General features: G+C 39.9%; 1 protein-coding gene across 3 annotated transcripts in view; it reads left to right on the top strand.

The window, feature by feature from the left end:
* Positions 1-20,571, top strand: part of BMPR1B (bone morphogenetic protein receptor type 1B) — a 259,241-nt gene that overhangs the window by 66,589 nt on the left and 172,081 nt on the right. The gene's annotated exons all lie outside the window — the stretch shown is intronic.

Here is a 20,571-nt window from a genome sequence, read left to right as displayed (position 1 = left end):
TAGATTTCTTGTTTTGGTGATTTATTTCACAGCCAACAAAGAAAGAGTAATCACTATATGGCTGTGATAGCTGAAGTTGTCTAAGCAAATGTGTGGATGCTCTCTTCAAAGTATCATGCACGCATCCAATGAGATGGTACAATAGAAAATTATGGGGCTAGATATTAACAAAATCCTGAAAATGATAGTTTGAAACTTGAATATAAAGGTTCCAGAGACAGCAAACTGTTGGGCTTGGAGAGAATATTCTGTTCAGTATCCTCAGTGGTTGAGTGACAAATCTGTGTAGCCAGACTGGTGTTTCTTCAAGTTTTAAAGTTTACTGGACTTCCTGTATCTGTATCCCCGAATGCCTAATGTTCATTATGGTATTACACAGCATAGGCCTGTACCACAGTGACATTTAATCCAGTGAAAAACTTCTTATTTCCTTTTCCTACTTCTTCCTGTTCTTTACAATACTTGTAGCTGCATTTTTAAATCTTGTATTGGTCTTTGATATCAGCCATAGTTAAGCTTTATGTCTGTGGCCATGCCAAGATAACTGCTTGTGCCTTTGAAAACCATCGGACTGTCCAAATAGGTACTGTCAAAAATCAGAAGTGCTTCAAGGAGAGGTGCAGAAAGAAAAACTGGAAAAAAACCCAACCAATAAAAAACCCCCCACAGGATGGGTATAGAACTTAACTGACTTAAATGTTAACAAGCTAGGCAATAGCGAAATGTGTTGTAAGAAATAAAAACAAATGCTGCAAAATTTTATGCAAATATTCTTTCTTGTCAAATGGGCAGCATCAACTTTTTCTTTTTTTTCTTTTTGAAGGAGAGCAGCTTTGGACTAGTTCCACGGTCAAAGATTCATCATCCTTGGGACAAATTGTGTCAATATAGCAACTTATTATTCTGAATCATAGCATGTCAAACATAGAAAAGAGTAGTTTCTGCACTGCTCCAAGTATTGCAGATTCTCCTGTGAACTACTGTAAGTGCTGGTATTACCTCCTGCCATGTTTTCCTGTCACGTTGATAGTCAGGAAAGAAGAGATTTACAAATGAAGCAAAAGAAAGCACAAGAAAACCAAAGATGTGCATGCTTACACATTCACTCTTGTTCCATCAAAAGCTTTTGTATGGAGTATGCAATCTGAGACCCTTAGTTCAAAGGCTGTGTCAGCCCGTAGTAATTTGCTGTGTAAATACTGATACAGGCCTGATACAGTGTGCAGAATAAAATGTTATAAAATTGTCTCACTGTAGAGATTTTTTTGAGTATGGGATGGTTATAATACCTACAAAAAGCTTTATTTATTTTGTTTGAAAAAATAAAATGCAGTAGGTAGAAGTCTAACAAGGTTACAGGTTTCCTCCCAAGAACTATACTTGCTGGCTGTGGCAGCATTACAGAGATCCCATTTGCACTCAGATAAGCTGTTCTTGAACCATTTCCTAGATCTATGAAGCCCAAACAAGACTTGTTTTCTTTGGCATAGACCATATACATGTTCTGGTTTACCTTCATTGTCCATAATAAATATTCGAGATTTTTGTAGAACGCCAGAAAGAGATAGTTTTGCTATCAAAATGGCAGTGTAAGTTTGTAAAGATGCTGCCAGTTAGATTCGAACATGTGGAGTGTTGTATCTGAAAGATATTAAGTAAAATAAAAGGGAGGGAAAGCACCACAGAATCAGAGAGACACGCACTCAGGATTTCTGGAGTGCTCTATCTTCTAGGGTAGAAATTTTTGATGGCTACTATCATGCTTCCATCTGTGCGAGTTACAGTAGCTTTTGTACCCATTACAACCTCTGTTTAGAGCATTAATAGCCTAATGGTCCTTCTGTTGAAGCTAGCAGAAAATCTGTGCTCCATTCCAGCAGAGCTGAAGTATGCTGTAAGTGAAGGATGGTGCTGAAGGAAGAAAACCAAATGCTACCATAAATCATGTTCATTTGCACAGGCATAATGGTTGCACGGCAGACCGTGAGTTTTTCTGATCTCTAAAGTGTGCCTTCTTGCTACCTTTCTCGCAGTTGTTCAGAATGACATCAGAGGATGCTAAATCTTGCAGGCATTGACCTGCTTTCCCTAGATGAAAAGATGAAAAGGGGTATCTGGATGGAGATGAACTGAGATCTAAGAGGCAGCCAAGTTCATCCCTCTGTTTTCCTTTCCCCAGCATAAGACTTAAGTTTAAGAAGGATTCATAAAAGCTGCAGTTTTCACTTTGAGAACCTTCTCCAATTTTTGAGGCTTCAGCTGAGGAAATTATTTTCCTCTTCAGTTTGTGATCCTAATAAGCACATTAAAAAAAGCATCATACGAGTAATGCTGTGATCCAAGCCAAAAATAATACTGAGCAAGAATGTTGTCATGGACTAACTATATCAGAAAAGAGGTAATAAGTTTATTACTTACAGAGAGCGTAACATTTGAGAGATTCTCTTTACATTTCGTCAGACAACCTTCCAGCAATGTCCTGTGACAAATTAATGTGTATCAGGAACATGTAAAGGTGGAGATAAGACTGGAGTAAAGATGGAATAGGTGTGTGAAGTGAATGGCTGTTGGGTTTGTGCACAGGGCAAAAGTAAGGGATATTTGTGTCCTAGCATTAGTTATGTTCCCTTGTTAAGGAGCACTGAAGGTTGAAACCTTTATAGACCTTTCTAGGATGTTACTGTTGATGCAAGTTTGTAGATAATACCAAGTATGTATGTAACAGTTTGCACTAAATCCAAATACGCTGCCTCTGGCCCAAACTTTTTTCAAAGGATACATTAGAAGGAAAGTATAGGTGACTCAGTCTGCAAGAATTCTGGATTTTTGCAAATATACCTATTATTGCTTCATAGTTTAAGAATCTTAAACATGAATTTCAGATGAAAAGTTAACAGCTTTTAATGTAAGCAACACAAGATTGGTCCTTGGCACTGTATTACTGGGACTAGAAGCATAAAAATAAACCCCCAGTGAAGTTAAAAGCGCTGGAAAGGTGATTTCTGTTACAAATACCTCCTAAGAAACGCGTTTTAATGGAAGATCAAATTACCAATGTCATATGTGTGAATATTTAATACATTTGCGAATAGATGTACATGGGCCCATGGTTCAAGTGGGCACACAGGCTGCACTGAGATAGGTTGGGCATTATGTAGGTCTGCAAGGGCAACCCATAAAATGTGGTGCTCATGGAGTCCTTTGGGATCTCAGGCTTCCAGCTAGGTTGGCATTAACTGCTCAGGGATGAGGGGCTGTCAGCATGGTAAGTGCTGCTGGAGAAAGTTAAATAAAAATAGCCATGCGAATTTCATCTTATTCAAATATGTGGAGGGGAAAAAAAGTTTTAAAAAATAAGCAAACAAAAAAACCCCAAACCCCAACGTATGCTGTGCTAGGACATGAGGGAAGTGCTTTTGTTTTTTGAAGTTTGGGATAGAAAGTCAGGTATTTATCTTGAGAAGTTTAAACTTCTTTCAAGTTCATTCTGCTAACGATTTCTGCCACTTTAATAATGCATGGAATAGACAAAGTGTAGGCGCATGGAACGTGGTGTTTGCCTGTGCCTCACCCAGCTGGGAAGGTGCAGTGCAGTTTTCACCTGAGGGTACAAGGGCCAGATGCAGTGGCCTTAAGACATGTGGTGAAGTTCCCTTGGGCTTCAGTGGGGCAGAGAAGTGGTCCTTAAAACATCAGAAGGGTGAGGCTTATTACTCAGTGTGCTGTCATGCTTGCTCACAGATTTAAAGTGCCTCTTTGTAAGAGTTACTTGAAACAGCTTCCTTGCTCCATGCAGCACTTGCTGAGTGATGAGCAGAAGCCACAGCAGACCTCGTCAGCTGGCGAGAGTCTTTGTCTGTTGATTAAATCTGCGCTTCTAGCTATCCTGGCTGAGAAAGCACAGTTGCGGCAGGGCATGTGAAAACAGCCATTGCTTTGCTATTATTGCTTATCATCAGTGCTGATGCAGTGCCTAGACCTGCTGCCTAAGGACCTTCTTGCTGCACTGTTCGTGGTACTCTACAATACAAAGCAAAACCATTGTCCCTGCCCTGAAGAGCTCATAGAAACATTCTTCTTGACTCTGTCTGCAGGGCTGCGAGTGATCTGCAAGCGTACAAGTACACAAGTAACCGCAGACTGCCAGATCCTACTTCACTCTGTTTTGTGAGGAAAATCTGGGTGAAGTTCAATGACCCATATTAGAGTCAGTCAGATAAATACTGGCTAATTCACTACAAACATTGTTTCAGCTAAAACCAGGTTTGTTGGCCAGTTTTGCCTAGATGCCAAGCGATGATGTTGTAACAAAAACTGCCATGTCAGTACAGTTGGGCTTGGATGCAATTAACCATTTCTGCCTTCCTTCTCGGGCTAGGATAAACAGTTACAGCTGGAAGCGTGCGGCACCGGCAATTTACGGCCAGATGTTTAACCCTCGCCACTGCGGAGAATGGCAGGTTGCTGCTGCGGGGGCTGGCTGGAGAGGGGCACCGGGGCGGGAGGGAGGCCGGGGGTTAGAAATAACCTGCTGGTGGGGATCTGTAGAGCCTTTATGTAAACACTGCTGGAATGAAAACAAGGTGGTTGGTGTTTTTTTTTTTTTTTTTGCTTTGGAGACCTGTACGGCATCCAAGCACAACATTGCAGGCTGAGGTGCTTGCTGCCTTTCAGAAAGGCACCACAGTGCAGGAGATCAGGCCCATGAGTCTGATTCAGTACTGGCTTTGTGCATGGAGCCGACCTTCTATGTCAGTTATATTTTTGCTCTGTGGCCATAAAGAGTGGAAAAAAAGGATAGTGATAGTAGGGGGAGGAAATAGCTGGTATAATAGCAGTGAACTGGAATGACAATATTTATCTTTAATTTGAACGATAGGTCCTTGGGTGTAATAGAAAGTAATAATAAAAAAATATACTTGAGGTCTTCTATGCTTTTGGGCTTTTTAAAAAACTCTGTTAAAATACAATCTTCCTCCCCTCTTAATCTAAAAAGAAGCAGTTTAATGTTGATAGCCTGCCTTTATTTTACAAAGACTTGTACTTTTCTCATCTACATATTGAGCAGAAGTTTGCCTGTACTTGTAGGTATCTTGCTAGAAAACTATGTAGTGGCATATCTTTTTGACAAGTTCTTTTATTTATGCAGTTCTTACATGAAGTATAAATGTGGTTATATGATTTTTTGTTTGAGAAAGCGGAGTCAACAAATGTGTTCTGCATTTAGAACAGAAGGGGAAAGGATTAGTCTGTGTGGGGCTTGGAGGATGTTCATTTCATCTTCATGGGTCAGCACCTCCATAAATTTGTGCCAGATGTAGGAGGCTTATTGCAGAAACGCCATATAGTGCTGGCACACACTTGTTTTCAGGAAACCCTGGTCAGAAAGGCAAAAGCTCCTGCACTTTGCTGTACAAGATGTCAATTCCTAGCACAGTTCAGGATCAGACTGTGTAACCCTTTCACTGCTTGTTGTGCCGTGTTTCATGACAATCAAGAAAGAGAGATTGGTTGTCTGTATCCCTTCACCTATTCTGCTGTACCTTGGGGGAGTTTGTTGGTGTCCCCAGAATGCAGATTTGTAAGATGTTCATGTCCATGCATCTCCCAGTGATCCTGCCATTGTTTTAGATGGATAGAACTGCTTATCCAAGTGTTCCACTGACCTGGAAAGACTCAGTGTGGCCTAGAGGTCTACCCGCAAGGATCAACTTGCAGATCACCCCTTATCTCAAATACTGTTTTATTGTCTTTGATTTTTTTTTTTTGCCTTTGTATTTTTCTTTTTTTTTTCTTTTTTTCTTTTTTTTTTTTTTTTTTTTTTGGCGGGGGAAAGAGCAGAGGCTCCCAGCTGCCTGGGAATCTGAGTCCTTTCACAGGTAGTGGGGCAGGGGATGGATGCCACTCATTTGCTTTTGTCCTACAGGCAGAGGAAGTGCAAGTACATTTAACCATGGAGAGCTTTGGCCAGTTCCTTCATCAGCGTTACAACCCGAGGGGCATGTGGCATGTTACGTCTGCTGCTCAGCCAAGAGGCGCTGAAAGGCTTGCCCCCGCCGGGGAGCTGGGACCAAAAGCAGCCTTCAAAGTAGAGAAATGTATTTTTGAAGGGGGGGGGGGAATCAAAAGAGTGAGGGGCCTTTGGCTTAAGTGCTGTATTTTAGTAGGCTGAGGGTAGGTAGGGAGTGAGAATCACAGTGGGCTCCGTGCAGGAGGAGCTGAAAAGCAAGCCTTCACAGAGATCCAGACCTGTGGAGTCAGGTAGGGGTGCCATGCAGAAAATGTTTCCCCCACAGAAAATGTTCCCCCCTTGCAGTGACTGAAGTCCCTTGCGTTTGTCCCTGTGTATATAGCTGAATTATTGGCGTAGCTTCCTGAAGCATCTACTCTAATACCTGTTCTAAAGTTGCAACAAACATAACAAGCTGTAGTATGTTTTGCAGAAGATTGAACAGGTTAGTGAAGAAAGAACAAAACCTTTCTTCTATTTTTATCCCCAGCAAATATAAGCAAAAAATAATGAGAGTCAATTAGAAACAAACCATGTTGCATTTAGTGTATAAATGCTAAATGGAGAATATCACACAGAATCATGACTTGCTAACCATGTATGCAAACTACTTGGAAAATGAGATGTGATGTGCAGCCTATATTTCAAAATGTATGAGTTCACAAAATGTCACTGGTGACATGGTTATATATGTGAACAATTTTACCGAGGTTTCAGAAACATTGACTAGTTGTTAATATGAAAAGGCTTATTTTCTGTTACTATTTTCTTTTCTAAGCAGGTATTTATGAATTATTTTTTGTTTGTGTTTGAGGAAAGCAAAATTTCAGCTGCTATAACCACATTAAGTCAGTAGCTAGTAGTTCAGGAATGCTGCTATTGGCATGTGTTCTTGAAAGTTTATGAAGAGAGAAGAGAGTTTACTACAATCATTAGATTTAATGAATAAAATCTTCCTGGGATTTTGTGCAAATGTTAGATTGTCAAGAGCTATATGAAATCTGTGAGAGATGTGAGAAACAGGTCGTATGGCCCAAAATCAGAGCCACTCTTACAGAATTAGTTTGCTTTTCCTCCAGAGATTAACACTTAGCAATTCTGGGCTAAATTTCAAGAAGAGCAAACTCTAACCTGTGCATTTTCCCTTCGCTTGTTTTTCTTAACCTGAAAACAGTCTTAAGAGTGTTTGCAATAAAATGCCAGGAAAAACAAAATGAAATTAAATAATCCATTTTCAAGCTTTGGGAACTACTCTTCAGTTTGTAAAGCGCTAAAAATACCTCCTATACTCAGCAGGCATTTGAAGGCTTGCGCAAGTTCAGCTTGTGCGCCATCAGATCTGCCTAGGTATTTTCTGGTTTAGGTGCATGCCCCTGTAGAAGTGCCCTCGCCCTCCCAGATTAGTTTGTTCATACGTACCACTTGTGGAACCTGCTCCTGAGTTAGCAAATGGGCTTCTGTTTACTGTGTAGGATGGGAGACCACCAGTGTGCTGCTCTTCTCTCCTTCCATCTCTGTCCAGGAAGACTACTTTGTCCCAGCACAAGTGTGATTCATATTTACTACCCAAAAGTTTATTTTTTTTCTTCTCAGATATGGAGTATAAAACTAATATCAGAAAGAATGCTATGACAATAGCTATATGAGCAGCAACTACGGAAGTGCAATTTAAGGGAAGCTTCAGGAAGTGTATGTCAAGATGCTGCATTGTCGAAATTTGAACATATTTGAACTCCTATTGAGCTGAAGGCTGATGGTATTGTAGCTGGGTGGATTTTTGGTATGAGATGTGTATGTACAGTTTAATATGAGTGTTGTTAGTTTGCTCTTTTAAAGCATCTGGAATCCCTCCTCGGCCTGAAGTCATGGTAGGCTAGACCAGATGCCAGCCCCAGGTCCAGGAAGAGGGACATCTAGGCCTGGATGCTCAGGGGACCAGGGTCCTACCATGTATTTCAGTACGCTCCTGCTGTAGTTTTTATGCAGCTTTTGATTATTTTTACACTAAAGGTAGTAGCAAAGTAATTTAAAAGCTGCCAGTTGGGCATACATTTTAAACACTTGTTCTCAGTTCTGATCGTTCGGTCTCTTGACTGTTGTTCAGGTGGTACATACAATTTGTATCTGATATCAAGTGTTTTGAGATGCTGAATGTGTTGAAAAAAGGCAAATAACATACTGCTGCCATACAAGGGCTAAGAAATACAGTAAACACATACATACATGTTTTCAGGTGACTGATTTTAGATGTTACTTGCTGAGACATTCCTGTGGCTGTAAAGATTTACAACTTCCTTTTCATTAGTGTCTTCTATCCTGCTTGTCAATTTTAAGCTAGGTTTTTTTGAGGTATGGTTTTGTTTAATCAGCCTAAAGTGTTTATTCTTCTACATTGTTTAGTTAGCCTAAAGTGTTTATTTTTCTACATTGCACAGTTTTCTAGTGCACAAGAACCTGAAAACCAAATTTAGTAGAAAATCATTGTATAAGCTACTGTGAGCCTCATTTTTCTGCTTTTGTTGCCCCGTCAGACACAGAACTCTGATTCTGTGACCCTGGACATCCTGTATAGATAAACAAGGACAAAAATCACTTGTGATGTTTTCATTTATGTAGGTAGTTCTGTTTCAGTTGACCTAATATGAAATAGGTGCTTTATTTTTGTACAGTTTCAAAATCAGTAAGCTCCCAGAAGTAAAATGCATGTAGGAGAAAGGAAAGCTCTGCAGAACAAACTGATGTCCATATCCATGCTTTCTGAATATCTTTATGTCAGTATTTTGTCTCTTGGGCTCAAAACTGGAATTCAGCAACAACTAAAGAGCTCCTAGCTTGGACTTGCCTCACTCTTAGCTTTCTTTTTTTGAATGAATCCCAGAAGCGCCAAAGCTACTGTCTGATTCAGCAGGGCCCTGGGTATGTGAATATCAACTCACACTGTAAAATAACAGCACAATAATTAAAGTTGTGATCTTTTAGTGATAATTTAGATTTTACATTTGAAAAATTAAAAAATGGCAAATGAAATTTGCATTTGAAAAATTATTTTTCTGAGGCATTAACTATATAAATGGCTGAATATACATGCATTCATCATGAAGTTAAAGATTCTTAAAGATTTAGAAGAATGAAAACGATAGTCTGCTAAAACTTTCTGAGGACTGTGGAGTTGAAAGCTTTGTAAATTTTAGTTTATCTGAACTGATTTTCATAGAAATTGAATTAATTTTTATATCCAGAGGAAGTCTAAATAAAACCAAGCAAAGTTAATAATACTTGTCTGAAATCTACCCTAATCACAAGATTTCTCATCTGGTGTAGCTGGAAAACATTTGTCTGACTCATTTGCCTTAGACTCAGTAATACATACATGCATGTTAACTGGATTTAGCTACATTTTTCCTTTGGGCAATGAGAATGAGTCAAAAGAAATGTTTGATAAAAGTGTGAGGAACTGAAAAAGTTGAATTGGGTTGGCAGCTGGTATGTCTTCAATTAGAGGTATCTGTTTGCTCTTTCTTTTTTTCAGTCATGGAAGATAGAATCCTTTTTAACCTTCATTCTTAATGTAAGTCATACTGTACTCCGTAGAGAATCCTGTTTGATTCTTGGTAATAAACTTGAAGGAGTGTGAAAAGTATCTTTACACCATTAGGAGAATAGGATGCTGTTCCTAGCAGAGTTTAGATACTGAGGATACCACTCCTGGGTATGGGTCTGTAGACACTGTGTTTGGTGACAAAAATTATTTTCTGCATCATTTCCTCTAATTATGGCTGTCTGTTCTTTCTACTGAGCTGCTCTCATAGTGGAGGCAGCACAGCCATTGGCACAGAGCCAAGAGCTGGGTGATGGACCCAGAGGTGGGAAGGGGCAGGATACTTCTCAGCCCCACGTTCTCCCTGCAGACCTAGACCCGTGTCTGAAGTGTCGTCAACAGCGATTGCCCCCAGCCACATCTGAAAACCTTGTAGTGCACTGTTAGTTTAGAAGATAGGAATTCTTCTAAACTGGAAAATGCAGCATTTTTGAAGTGAGGTAAAGTTCTTTCTGAAATTTGGCACCACCAGAGAACAGCAGCTCAAAATCTCTTGGGTCTCATGCTCTCATTTTCCGGTGCCTTGAGTTACTGACTTGCACTGTAGCACATACATGACTTCAAACACTTGCTTTAGGCACTTTTTTTTATATCTCGGTACATTGTCTGATCATATTGATAAAAATGAGGCATGTGACTTCTCGTCTGGAAAGGCCTGTCATGAAGGTGCATAGGGACAGTGTTTGCAAGTGGTTTAATTAGCGCAGCTGGCACCGTGCCAGCTTTCCTTAAACAGGGCTTGAATGGGAAAGATCTGCTTTTAATTTAGGACAATTACAATATGGTTCAGGCATTTGTGCCAGCTACATCTACTGTCTCCTGCCCCAAAATTTTTATTCATAAAAGAATTTACTTTAGAATTTAACCTCTGAGTGACTCCTTGTCTTTTAATATTATTTAATTGGTTACACGCAGGCATAGAGATGACTTTGAATCTTTTTCTTAGCAATTATTTCATTGGAAGGGGTGATGCTTGTAGGAGTGCCTCATGTGAGGTGACAGGTGCTAACTTCTGTGGGTTTGACCCCCCTGTTCCACAGAGTTTTTCTTATTTTCATGGAGGAGCAGATTTTAACAGATATAATAGGAGGAAGACTTCAGGACTGTGGGCTGTCTTGTTTGAGGAGGTTAGTCGTTTAATGAAGGAATAATGTCACGGATGGCTGCATCAATGGGCAGATGTTATACAATTCGAAAACATAATCTGTTCCAATAAAAAAAAATTAATGTTGCAGGACTTGAGAGTATGATTGGCTCCCTAGAGGCAGTATTAATTAGGAGGGTAAACCCAAGAACAAGGTCAGACATTTTTTTCCACTTGGAGAGCTTGTTTGAATAAATTGATTTTTGTCTGAATCTGTCTTTTACTTATGTATCTTGTTAAGTGTGTTAAGTCAGAAGTGGCCGTGAACAGCAAAGCATCAAATTCCTTTTTCCTATGTTTTTGTGAGCAATAGTCATCTTTGGAGAGTGTCCTGAACACTTTGACTGCAGTAAAATTAAGTGTAAAAGGATAGCTGATCGTATTTTGTGCATTGTTAGTAAGGTCTACTAGTGCTGGTACTTTTTTTGCTAGAAGAACTGTTTTGCCATGTATGTGCTAGTTCTTTCTTGTGCTTTCATTTCCCTGGACTTCACTGCCTTCCATTCAGTGTATTTGTTTAAAGAAAGATAATTCTTGCACCGTGCCTTTTACCTGCCCTTCTTTTATTTAAAATGTACCCAGGTTTTGACCTTTAGACCATAAATCAAATGGATTGTGTTCCCTAAAATTGGACAATTTCTGCTAGCTACTGAATCTGGATGGAAAGACTCAATAAAGGTATGAATTCAAAGGCATTAGAAAAGTCCAGTTCTGCCAAATGTTGAACATACGTTGTGAGGAACTCGGTGCTCTCAAATGCCTTGACATCCATAACAAGTAAATAGGTTAACTCTTTGCTGAACAGCATGCCAGAAGAATATAATAAGCATACATGTAGAAAGGTTGTTGAGGTTTCATTATTTGCAGATAAGCAGAAAACATGGCTTCTTTTTTCCACAGTGCTTTCCACTTGAGGCTAATTCTAATAATAATAAAAAAAAGTGAACCTGAATTGTATTTTCTTTGGGTGTTTCTGGATTATTCAGTCTACAGAATTAAGAGGAAAAATATTTAGTAGTGACAGTAAGACTCTTCCACAGAAACAGGCTTTGCAGAATTCTTGTTTTTTGTTTGTGGTGTCTGTAATTTTCTCATTGTTGTAAGAGTCCTGTAATATTTTGTTTTCCTATAAAAACATCTGCCCTCGTATTTCATCAAGTATGGTAGCTTTTACACTGGGAACCATTTATTTTGGTGCAAACATCATAATCCATGCATTTAAAGTGATGAATTTTGTTAAAGCAACATTTAGGTAATAGTTGCTCGTAGCAGGAGGTCCTCTTTAGTATGTGAATTATAAACTGGGAGGTCTCTTTTCTGCTCCAAGTATTTTCTCAAACATATTTAATCTGTAAGATTAAAAGGTGAAAATGAATTCTTTGTACGTTGCTGAAATTGGAGAGCACAGTCGAGGAGTGAAATTATCCAGAGTTTTGGCAGTGCTGTGAATTCAATAATACACTTCTTGTAAAGCATTCATACAGTGCCCTCTTTATCTTTAATGTTTACTCGTGAGAGATTTCAGTTTTGAATGTTTGTTATTTCTTATGATTTACGCTAAAGTGCAAAACCACTACTTGATGTTTTGGACCAGAGAAATTCTGTAGAGCAGATATACTGAAAGAAAGTTCCCCCGCATGCTCGTCTGATGGAGAAATATTGACAGCTTGTATGAGGTGGCTTTTGTAAGGGTCAGTTTGTGTGAACTGCAGTGATGGTGAATGAGCAAACCTCAGCTGGACACAAAGCACACTGAAAGAGCCAGTGAACAGTTTTCTGGTTTGGAGCTTTTTTTGATGAGATGATTATACACAACAAACACTGCAGCCTTTTCAGTAATTTGGATCGTAATCCTTGGGCCATCGTATAGCTAGTTGAGATGTTATTTGCAGGAGTGTAACCAAAAATCAGAACTGTTACATGAGACCTTCAGTGCCAGTTTCAGGTTTGCTCTGAATCCTTCGTCAGTGGATACTGTGTTTTCTGTTTGCCTCTGGTGTTCCTTAGATTGTTTCTCTTCTAACATCACATTGTCCTGCGGTTAGTCCTGGCCAAAGTACTGCTGTTGTCTGCCACTTCATGCAGACTGCTGACCAAGTTCATATAGAAATGCTTGAGTATATTTGTAAAGAAACAAATTCTCTGGTTTTCGTGTGAACCTTCAAGATTGGAAAAAAAAGAAAAGCAGGTTGTCATTGAATTCAGGAAGTGAAAAAGAATATTCCATCTGCTAATAAGGCTGGTGTATATATAGAGACGGCATTTAGACAAGAGCAATAACTCTGCTCATCAGTGAAACGGGTTAGATAATGATAGTAATTAGTCAAGCTCCTCATCTGTAGCAAACTGTCTCATACAGTGGTAAATGTGGACCATGAAGAAATGGCTACATATTACTTGCTTGGTAAACCAAAACCAATTTTCAAGATACCTGGATAGGCAACATTTTCTTCTAGCATTGGGATACCAGGTGGTATCAAGCTCATCTGAGTGTATTTGGTTTCCATAAAGAATTTTCTCATTCTTCCTGTATTCATTCCTCATAGACCTTCTTCATTATTAACCATATTAGAGCTAGTAGTAGATTATGTCTGTGTCACACTGGCTGGAAGGGATTGGGCATTTTACTTCGTGCAGGGCAAAGGTTCCATGTGTAAGTGCTGCTTTCATTGACACTGCGGCTTTGCTGAATGTTTTGACAGCAGTTTAGTGTTATTAATTCCACCAGTTAGCAACAAGGATGTTACTCTTGTCCTAGAAGATGAAATTTTGCTGGAGTTTCCAAAAGTAACGTTTCCAGCTCCCGATGCAGGCCGTGGTGTTGAACAAACAAAAGCACTGCCTGGCAAGCTATCTATCCTGTAAGTAATCCAGCAGACATTGTGCAAACTTTGACAAACGCTGTGTGGTTTTGATAGAAGGGAAAGCAGTGAAGTGCTCTGGCAACTCTGCTCTGACCTTCCTCCTTAATCTAGTTGTACAGTTTGTTCCTACAGCTGAATCTCTCAAGCCGCGTGATACTTTATTTCTGATCTTTACACTGCCACCTGTCTTCCCATCCGTTTTTGAGGTCTTTCCCTTTCTGTGATTTTTTCTTATCAATAGTGCTCCTTTCCAAGCTGTATTTTCAGGCCGTGAGTATGTAAGCGAACTGAGTAAACTCTCCTTTCCATGCTTGCTCATTTGCAACGGTAATCCACTTTGCCTGATACATGCTTACTTTTGCTTAGCGTAATATTAAATTTGACTCGGTATCTTCCCTGAGATCAATTGCCCTTTTTAGCTGTTGTTTCTTCCCTAAGTATCTCAGGGATTTTTGTTGTTGCTGCTTTTTTTTTTTCCTCTGGCTTCATATCACTCATGCGGTACCAAAGCAAACTTGACATTCAAGTAGGATAATGTTATCAGTTTCATGTTGTACTGTACTGGACAAATTCTACTTCATTCTCCTCCTGTCAGCAACAGCAAGTCAAGCAGTCCGTAAGTATCCAAGACAATTAAGCCACTAAAAGACAAGAATGGTGTGCCTTTTCCTTTATTTGTATAATAAAACCTTTTCACTCTTGATGCAATGTTAGTGTTAACTTTCTTTTGTAAAGATTAAAAATACAGCTGTTGCCTAGAGGATCTTACCTTTTAACTTGAATTGCCTTTTTTTTTTTTTTTATCTTCTCTACCTTTACAGAGTAAGACCAGAAGGCTCTGTTGAAAACGTTGTCTGACCCTCCTGTATATCACAGGCCATTGTACTTCTTGGACTTACCCTGTATTAAGACAGTAAATTGCATGTGACTAACACAAATTTGTACTTTGCTGTTTTATATACTCTGGAAACATTTCTGATTCTTAATCTCTTGATATTAAGAGCTGAAGAATCCAATATGACCAGCTTTGGCAATTTAGACCATTGATTAATCACCCTTTCTGGAACTTCTGTCCATAGCTGAGTTTGGTGGGTTTTTTAATGCCTTCCTCAGATGAAGTAAGGTTGATGTTTTCTTCCAGTGGAGGCACTTGGAAACTGCAGTAAAGTCTGTTCTCAGAGCTCCTCTATAAGTTAAACAAATTGAACTTTTAGTTGCTTACTATGACTCTTTTTGTGTTCTCTGCAATATAAAATATAATTTAAAGCTGGGCCACAAAATTTTAAGCTGATTTTTATATTAGCAATGCTACATGTAGAAACACTTGAACTTGGTGTTGAATACTACTGGGCTAATGTGTGTGCTTGCAGACCCTTGATACATATCTTGTGCTAGTAGAGCCCAGTTCTACAGTGGTGATGACTGTGAGATGAGTCAGTCTTTTGAACATGTGCTTATTAGTTATTTTTAGCGTCAACTTTTTGTATCAAAATTTTGGGTAGTACAAAGTGATATGCCTAACAAATATTGATGTATGTTGTTTGTAAGCCTTTTATAATCCAATAAATTTGTTGTACTCATCAGAGGATAAAACCTACTTTGTTTCACTAGAGCTGTTTTCCATAAATTCATGATGTCTGGCATGAATTTAATAACTGTTCATTGGTTCTGTATTAATTGAATCCCCTGAAAATATTTCCTTTTGTTATATGGATCAATGTCAGAATATAAACAGCCTATAAGTTACTTGGATTGTCCTTTGAATGTTTATACAACATTAACTATCTTCCAGGTTTTTGGAATGTCCTTGCTATTATAGACCTTATTAAAAGCTGCTAATGGAGCAGAGATCACTTTATCCAAGCCTGTTAGGATTTATGCCACATGCCGGCAGGGCCTGTTTATTCACAGTTAGAAATGAACAAGTGGTACCTCATCTTACTGTGGTAGCAGTGTATTATCTTGCTGTTCTGGTACAGTGTACAACTAAGGGCTATCACGATGTGATTAGAATGGTGCCTTCTGTCTTCACGTAATCGAAGTGTTAGAAACTTAATGTGTTTCCTGAGTTGTTGTTAGATCATGTCCATCCTGTAACGTTGATAAGCATTGTACCCAACACCACTGAAAAAGACCTTACTACCCTTAGCATTACTAAGCATGATCTTTGTTTTATTTTTAGCTTCACTATTTTCACTTACTGTAATTCATCTAAGCTTCACCTAGAAATCAAGAGATTCGGAACCATGAGAAATTTGGATCACTTATAAAAGAGAAAACACCCCAAATTCAGTGTCATTTTCACTTAACTCTCTGTTTTTTCTCTTAGTAGTTGCTGGTGGGTTCCACCACTGTTTGTCCGGAGTGGATCTCTTCTTGCCTTATTAGGATTTATCCTGAGTTAGCGAAGTTGATTCTCTCCTTTTATTTTATTTACTTTTAAAAACCTCTTTCAAGTGGCCTTCTCAACAGTCGCAGCAGCTGACCCAAGCCTTCTGCCAGCAAACTGTGTTGCCACAGGACCTTTTCTTTGAAATACTTAAGCTGCATCTCTCTTTTGCCAGGTGCCAGAAGATCAAATTCCTGATTTGCAAGCACCCAGTAACACAAAGTAATTTAAAAACTTCGAAGGGTAGCAGTGGCTGTTGGCGAGTATCTTAGTAAAAGAAAATTTTTGGGAAATGTCCTGTGCGGGAACAAAGCTTACCTAGGTGTACAGGTCTTGCAACTACAGGGAACAGGAATAGTGCATTTCAAGAAAAATAAAGGGTTTCAAATATTTGAACACTTCCCTGTGTCATTTCCTTTTGTCAGCATGACAGTTTGTCAGTCCCCTTCTCTTCAGTGCTAAAATTCTTGGCGTTAAAGATTTTGCCTTCTGTTGTAGCTTAAGGAGCTCTTTGAAGTAAGGTACATTAGCATATAAACTCTGGAACTCTTTGGTTGCACTTGGATCAGGATAATAAATGTTTGTTCAGGTGCCCTGTCTTAGGAAGTGAGTGTTTTCTGCCTTGTCACAATAGATTAGCTATTGTGCTGTATTTTGGTTACAACACTTGTCATATTTTTCAAACCTGGGCTTATTATTTCTAATTTCTGTTCCCCCAAATTAAGTATCTTGAATGTTCTTTTGATCTCGCTGGCTTTAAGTCAGAATGAAAGTGTTCATCACGTGCATATGAATGTCTCCCTCCCCTGGGGGAGTGCTCCTTGACAGGTAGAGAAAATGGAAACGGATCAATCATCTGTCACTTAATGGTGTTAAAGATGCTGTGAGCTTTATCTCTCACTGGTTCTGATACAATGCTTGCTTCAATTGCATGGCAAGCATCCATATTTGGTAGCTTGTTTCTAATAAGTCACGTTTTTGTAGGGCTGGCCGTACGGTCTGTACGTGGAGAGTGAATCTGAAGCACTCTGAATACTGTGAATTTACTGTGTGTTGATGAATTGTGCAGTTGCTTGGCATATATGCAGTAAATCTGATATGTAGAATTTTTTTTTATTAATTTCGCATACATAAGCCATCTGTGCAGTGATTGTGCATTAAGTAAGGTGCAAGAGCCGTTCTCCAGGACAAATGGCCGAAAGCATATTTTCTGTTGGAAGAAAAAAAAAAATTGTTTTGGAAAATAGAACATGTTTGAACTAGGCGGAATGTGTAATAACTTCATTTTTTTTTATAAGGAGAAAGAGTATGAACAGAATGATACAGTATGCAAACAGAAGTTTAAAGGTATATTTTCTTAAAGAGTTTAATAGGGACAGATGATATTTCCTACATTTTGTATGTGTGATTTTTATATGTAGGATTTGCTTTCAGGTTTTAGTAAAACTAAGTTGTGCTGGGAAAAATCAGCATAAGAATGATTCGCAATAGGAAGGCTGTAGGACCTGTGCACGTGTCAGAGGCACTCTGTCATTTGCTTTTCCTGGTTCTGCTGCATTTAATTGCTCATTTGCAATATTGCATTAATTTAGGGGTTTGGAGTGAACTATAAGAGGAGTGGATAACAGCTTGCTTTGGCTGTAAAGCTGCACTCTCATATTTTTGGCAGTAGGTAGAAAGGGCTGATTAGGACAATCTATTTCCTGTATGCTCGAATATAAACCAGATACTCAGTTATGAAAAAGTCATTCACTGTTTTCCAAAGACCTTTTTTTTTTTTTTTTTTGCCAGCATGAAATGGTAGTTCAAGTGGAAAACTGAGCAACGAATTAGTCCTTACACAAAAAACAAGCATCAAGAAAAGGTGATTGTATTAATCCTTTCCTTCCTTCCTTCCTCTCTGGATTCTGATTGTTTCTGTCTTTAAACAGATGAGATTCCCTGATGACCACGTTAGTGCTTGTAATTTTTCAAAGCAGGAGTGAAAGGGCAATCACTGCATGAACATCAAAAAGATTTCAACTGAAGCAGTGTTTTCGAAGCTCCAGGTTTCATATCATTTTTAGAAATGAAGATCTAATCTGTAGCAGTGGGTGGTCCATACTCTGACTGTTGATCTTTGCACTTTTTTATGGTCACCCCTCTGAATACTTACGTTATCTTCATTTAGATATGAGATCAGCTTTTTCCAGGTCTAGCACGTAAAGGCTCTTTCGGGTGCTGTTCTTCTCTTCACCTGCTTAGAGCAGCTGCTGTTTTTTCCTCAGGCCGGTCAAGTGGTGGTTACTCTGATTAGCTAGGGGAAGCTGTGAAGAACTTAAGTAAACAGGCAAGAAATATGTTCTGGGTAACAGTCAATTACACAGTGATAGTCACATTCTGCTGCCTGTGTTGTGCTGGTGAATGATGTAGGGGGTGTTTTGGACGATCTGTTTCTTAATAAGGCTCCTGGAAGCAGACGTGCCTTGATGCTGCCTCCCATCCTGCAGCCTTTTTTCCAGGCTGGGATCCTGAGTTTGCAGCGTAGCTGACCGGCACGTCCCCATACAGTGGAGAAGCTGCACCTCGCATCGCTGGGGACCAGGAGTAAAGCAAGAGTCGGGGTGCTGCACAGCCATGGGCAGGGCTGCTAGCTTCATTCCCATACGTACTTCTGTAATGCTCCCCAGAGCAGAGGTCCTGCCTTCCCCTCTGTCTGGAAATGACTACTACGTGCCACTGCAGGTGATGGTAGCAGAAATCTGCAGAGCTTTCGCATAAGGAGAAGGGTCATTATGTTTGTACATAATGGAAGCAAGAAGAGGTAGAAAGACCCTCAGTGCTGCACATATCCCTCCTTGGGACAGCCTTGGACTGCCTTCCATCTAGTGTGACTTACAACTGATAGTCCTTTATCTAAGAATAATTCATTAAGGGGACATTGAATGGTACTGTCCCAGCGGCAGCTGCATATGCCTGTTAGATTCGTGTTGCCTCCCCAGAGCACGTAGTCCAAGAAGCTTGCTCTGCCATCCCGTCTTAGTAATGGGCTTCTAGCTGGCTAACCTACTACCTTGCCTCTGATGGGTTAACGCACAAAAAAAGGAGGAAAAAAGCAATCTGTTATTATATCAGTGTTTGCTGTATGAACTGTGGCTTGATGTTGCAAACATCTTTATGGAAAACGGCGTCCCAGGAGCTCGCGGTAAGGTCTGGGGCTACGGGAGCCTGTACGCTCGGGCTGGCTGTGGTGCTGTACGGGAGCTGAACTCTTTATGCTGGTGTGCGTGGCTCCTGAAACTTTTTCCAACACAGGCCCACTGTTTCCATTAAAGAATTTTATGGGGCTCCCTACACATCATATCATGCACAGCTTACCATATTGGCTCTTAAAAGTGGCTTTGAATACAATGCCAGGGGCCCCCCATCAGCAGGTTTACGGGCTGCCGGTGAGCAGGGAAGCCCCAGTTGGCCATCCCCGTGCTAGCGGAGCCCCTGTGGCAGCTTTTCCAGCTAAAATGATGAAGCGTCTGTTTTGCCTAGTTGAATTAAACATTGCTTCCATGCTGAATAAAGCAGGGAGCATTGCAAAGTGCCACAAACTTTTGTTCCAGAGGTGCCTCCTCCTTTTTGAAGGAAAAAACGATTATAATGGAACACCAACACCTAATACCCCTCTGTACTGCGTCATCAGTGCCTGCACAAAGGTTTTTCACATAGTCCCTAAAAATGAAAGGAAAAGCTTCATCATCAACGTAGTGTCTATTTCTTTCAGGATCTCTGGCATAACATGATTTTTTCTTGCTTCCCATTTTGCAGAGTTGGTAAAAGCCACAAATCCAGATACTTTATGGGGAAATCTGGCACTCATTGCATACACATTGATTTGTATATGAGTGTTCCTGGATGAGACTGCTAAACTCATCAGTGCTCCTGGATTATTAGATGTGAAACAATGTGCTCAGAACATTTTTGCCAATATTTCTGAGAGACGGGTAGCCACCGCAGCCTACAGCCGAGAGGCAGGGTGCTGGCGGGCAGCAGCCTTGCCTCCACCTTGCCTGCCTGCTGGGACAAGCTGTGTCCTGGCGCTCGCAGCCTGCTGTTGAAGTGCAACGTGACCTCCATCAGCCTTAGGATGAACCCAGCTCGGTTTTGGGGAGACATAAGGGGAAGGCTCGAACACAACAAGGATTCTTGTGAGCAACAGCACCGTGTTGAGGTGTGTATGGACCGATAACACAGCTTGGCGTGGTTTTCTGCTGCCTGTGTAGTTACTTCAGTGTGCATGGGGAAAACAGGTGTGTAAAACCTGAGCATCTCATTGCATACAAATTTTAAAAGTGATGAAAGGATGTACCAGCAAGTGATGAATCAGGCACTTAAAAAAACAGGCGCAAGTGATGAATCAGGCACTTAAGAAAACAGCACAGCTTGTTTTTTTAGCAGTGACAGGGACTGAATAATACATATTTTTGTTCTGGAGGCTAAATGTCAAAATATGAAGGAAATAAAGCTGAATGCTATATGAATACACAGCATTTTTTTCCCCTCAACAAACACAGAGGTAAAATTTAGCTGGTTATT

This window comes from Opisthocomus hoazin, chromosome 5, assembly GCF_030867145.1.
Source record: "Opisthocomus hoazin isolate bOpiHoa1 chromosome 5, bOpiHoa1.hap1, whole genome shotgun sequence".
Taxonomy (NCBI): domain Eukaryota; kingdom Metazoa; phylum Chordata; class Aves; order Opisthocomiformes; family Opisthocomidae; genus Opisthocomus; species Opisthocomus hoazin.
This window is presented reverse-complemented; position numbering and strand designations above follow the sequence as displayed.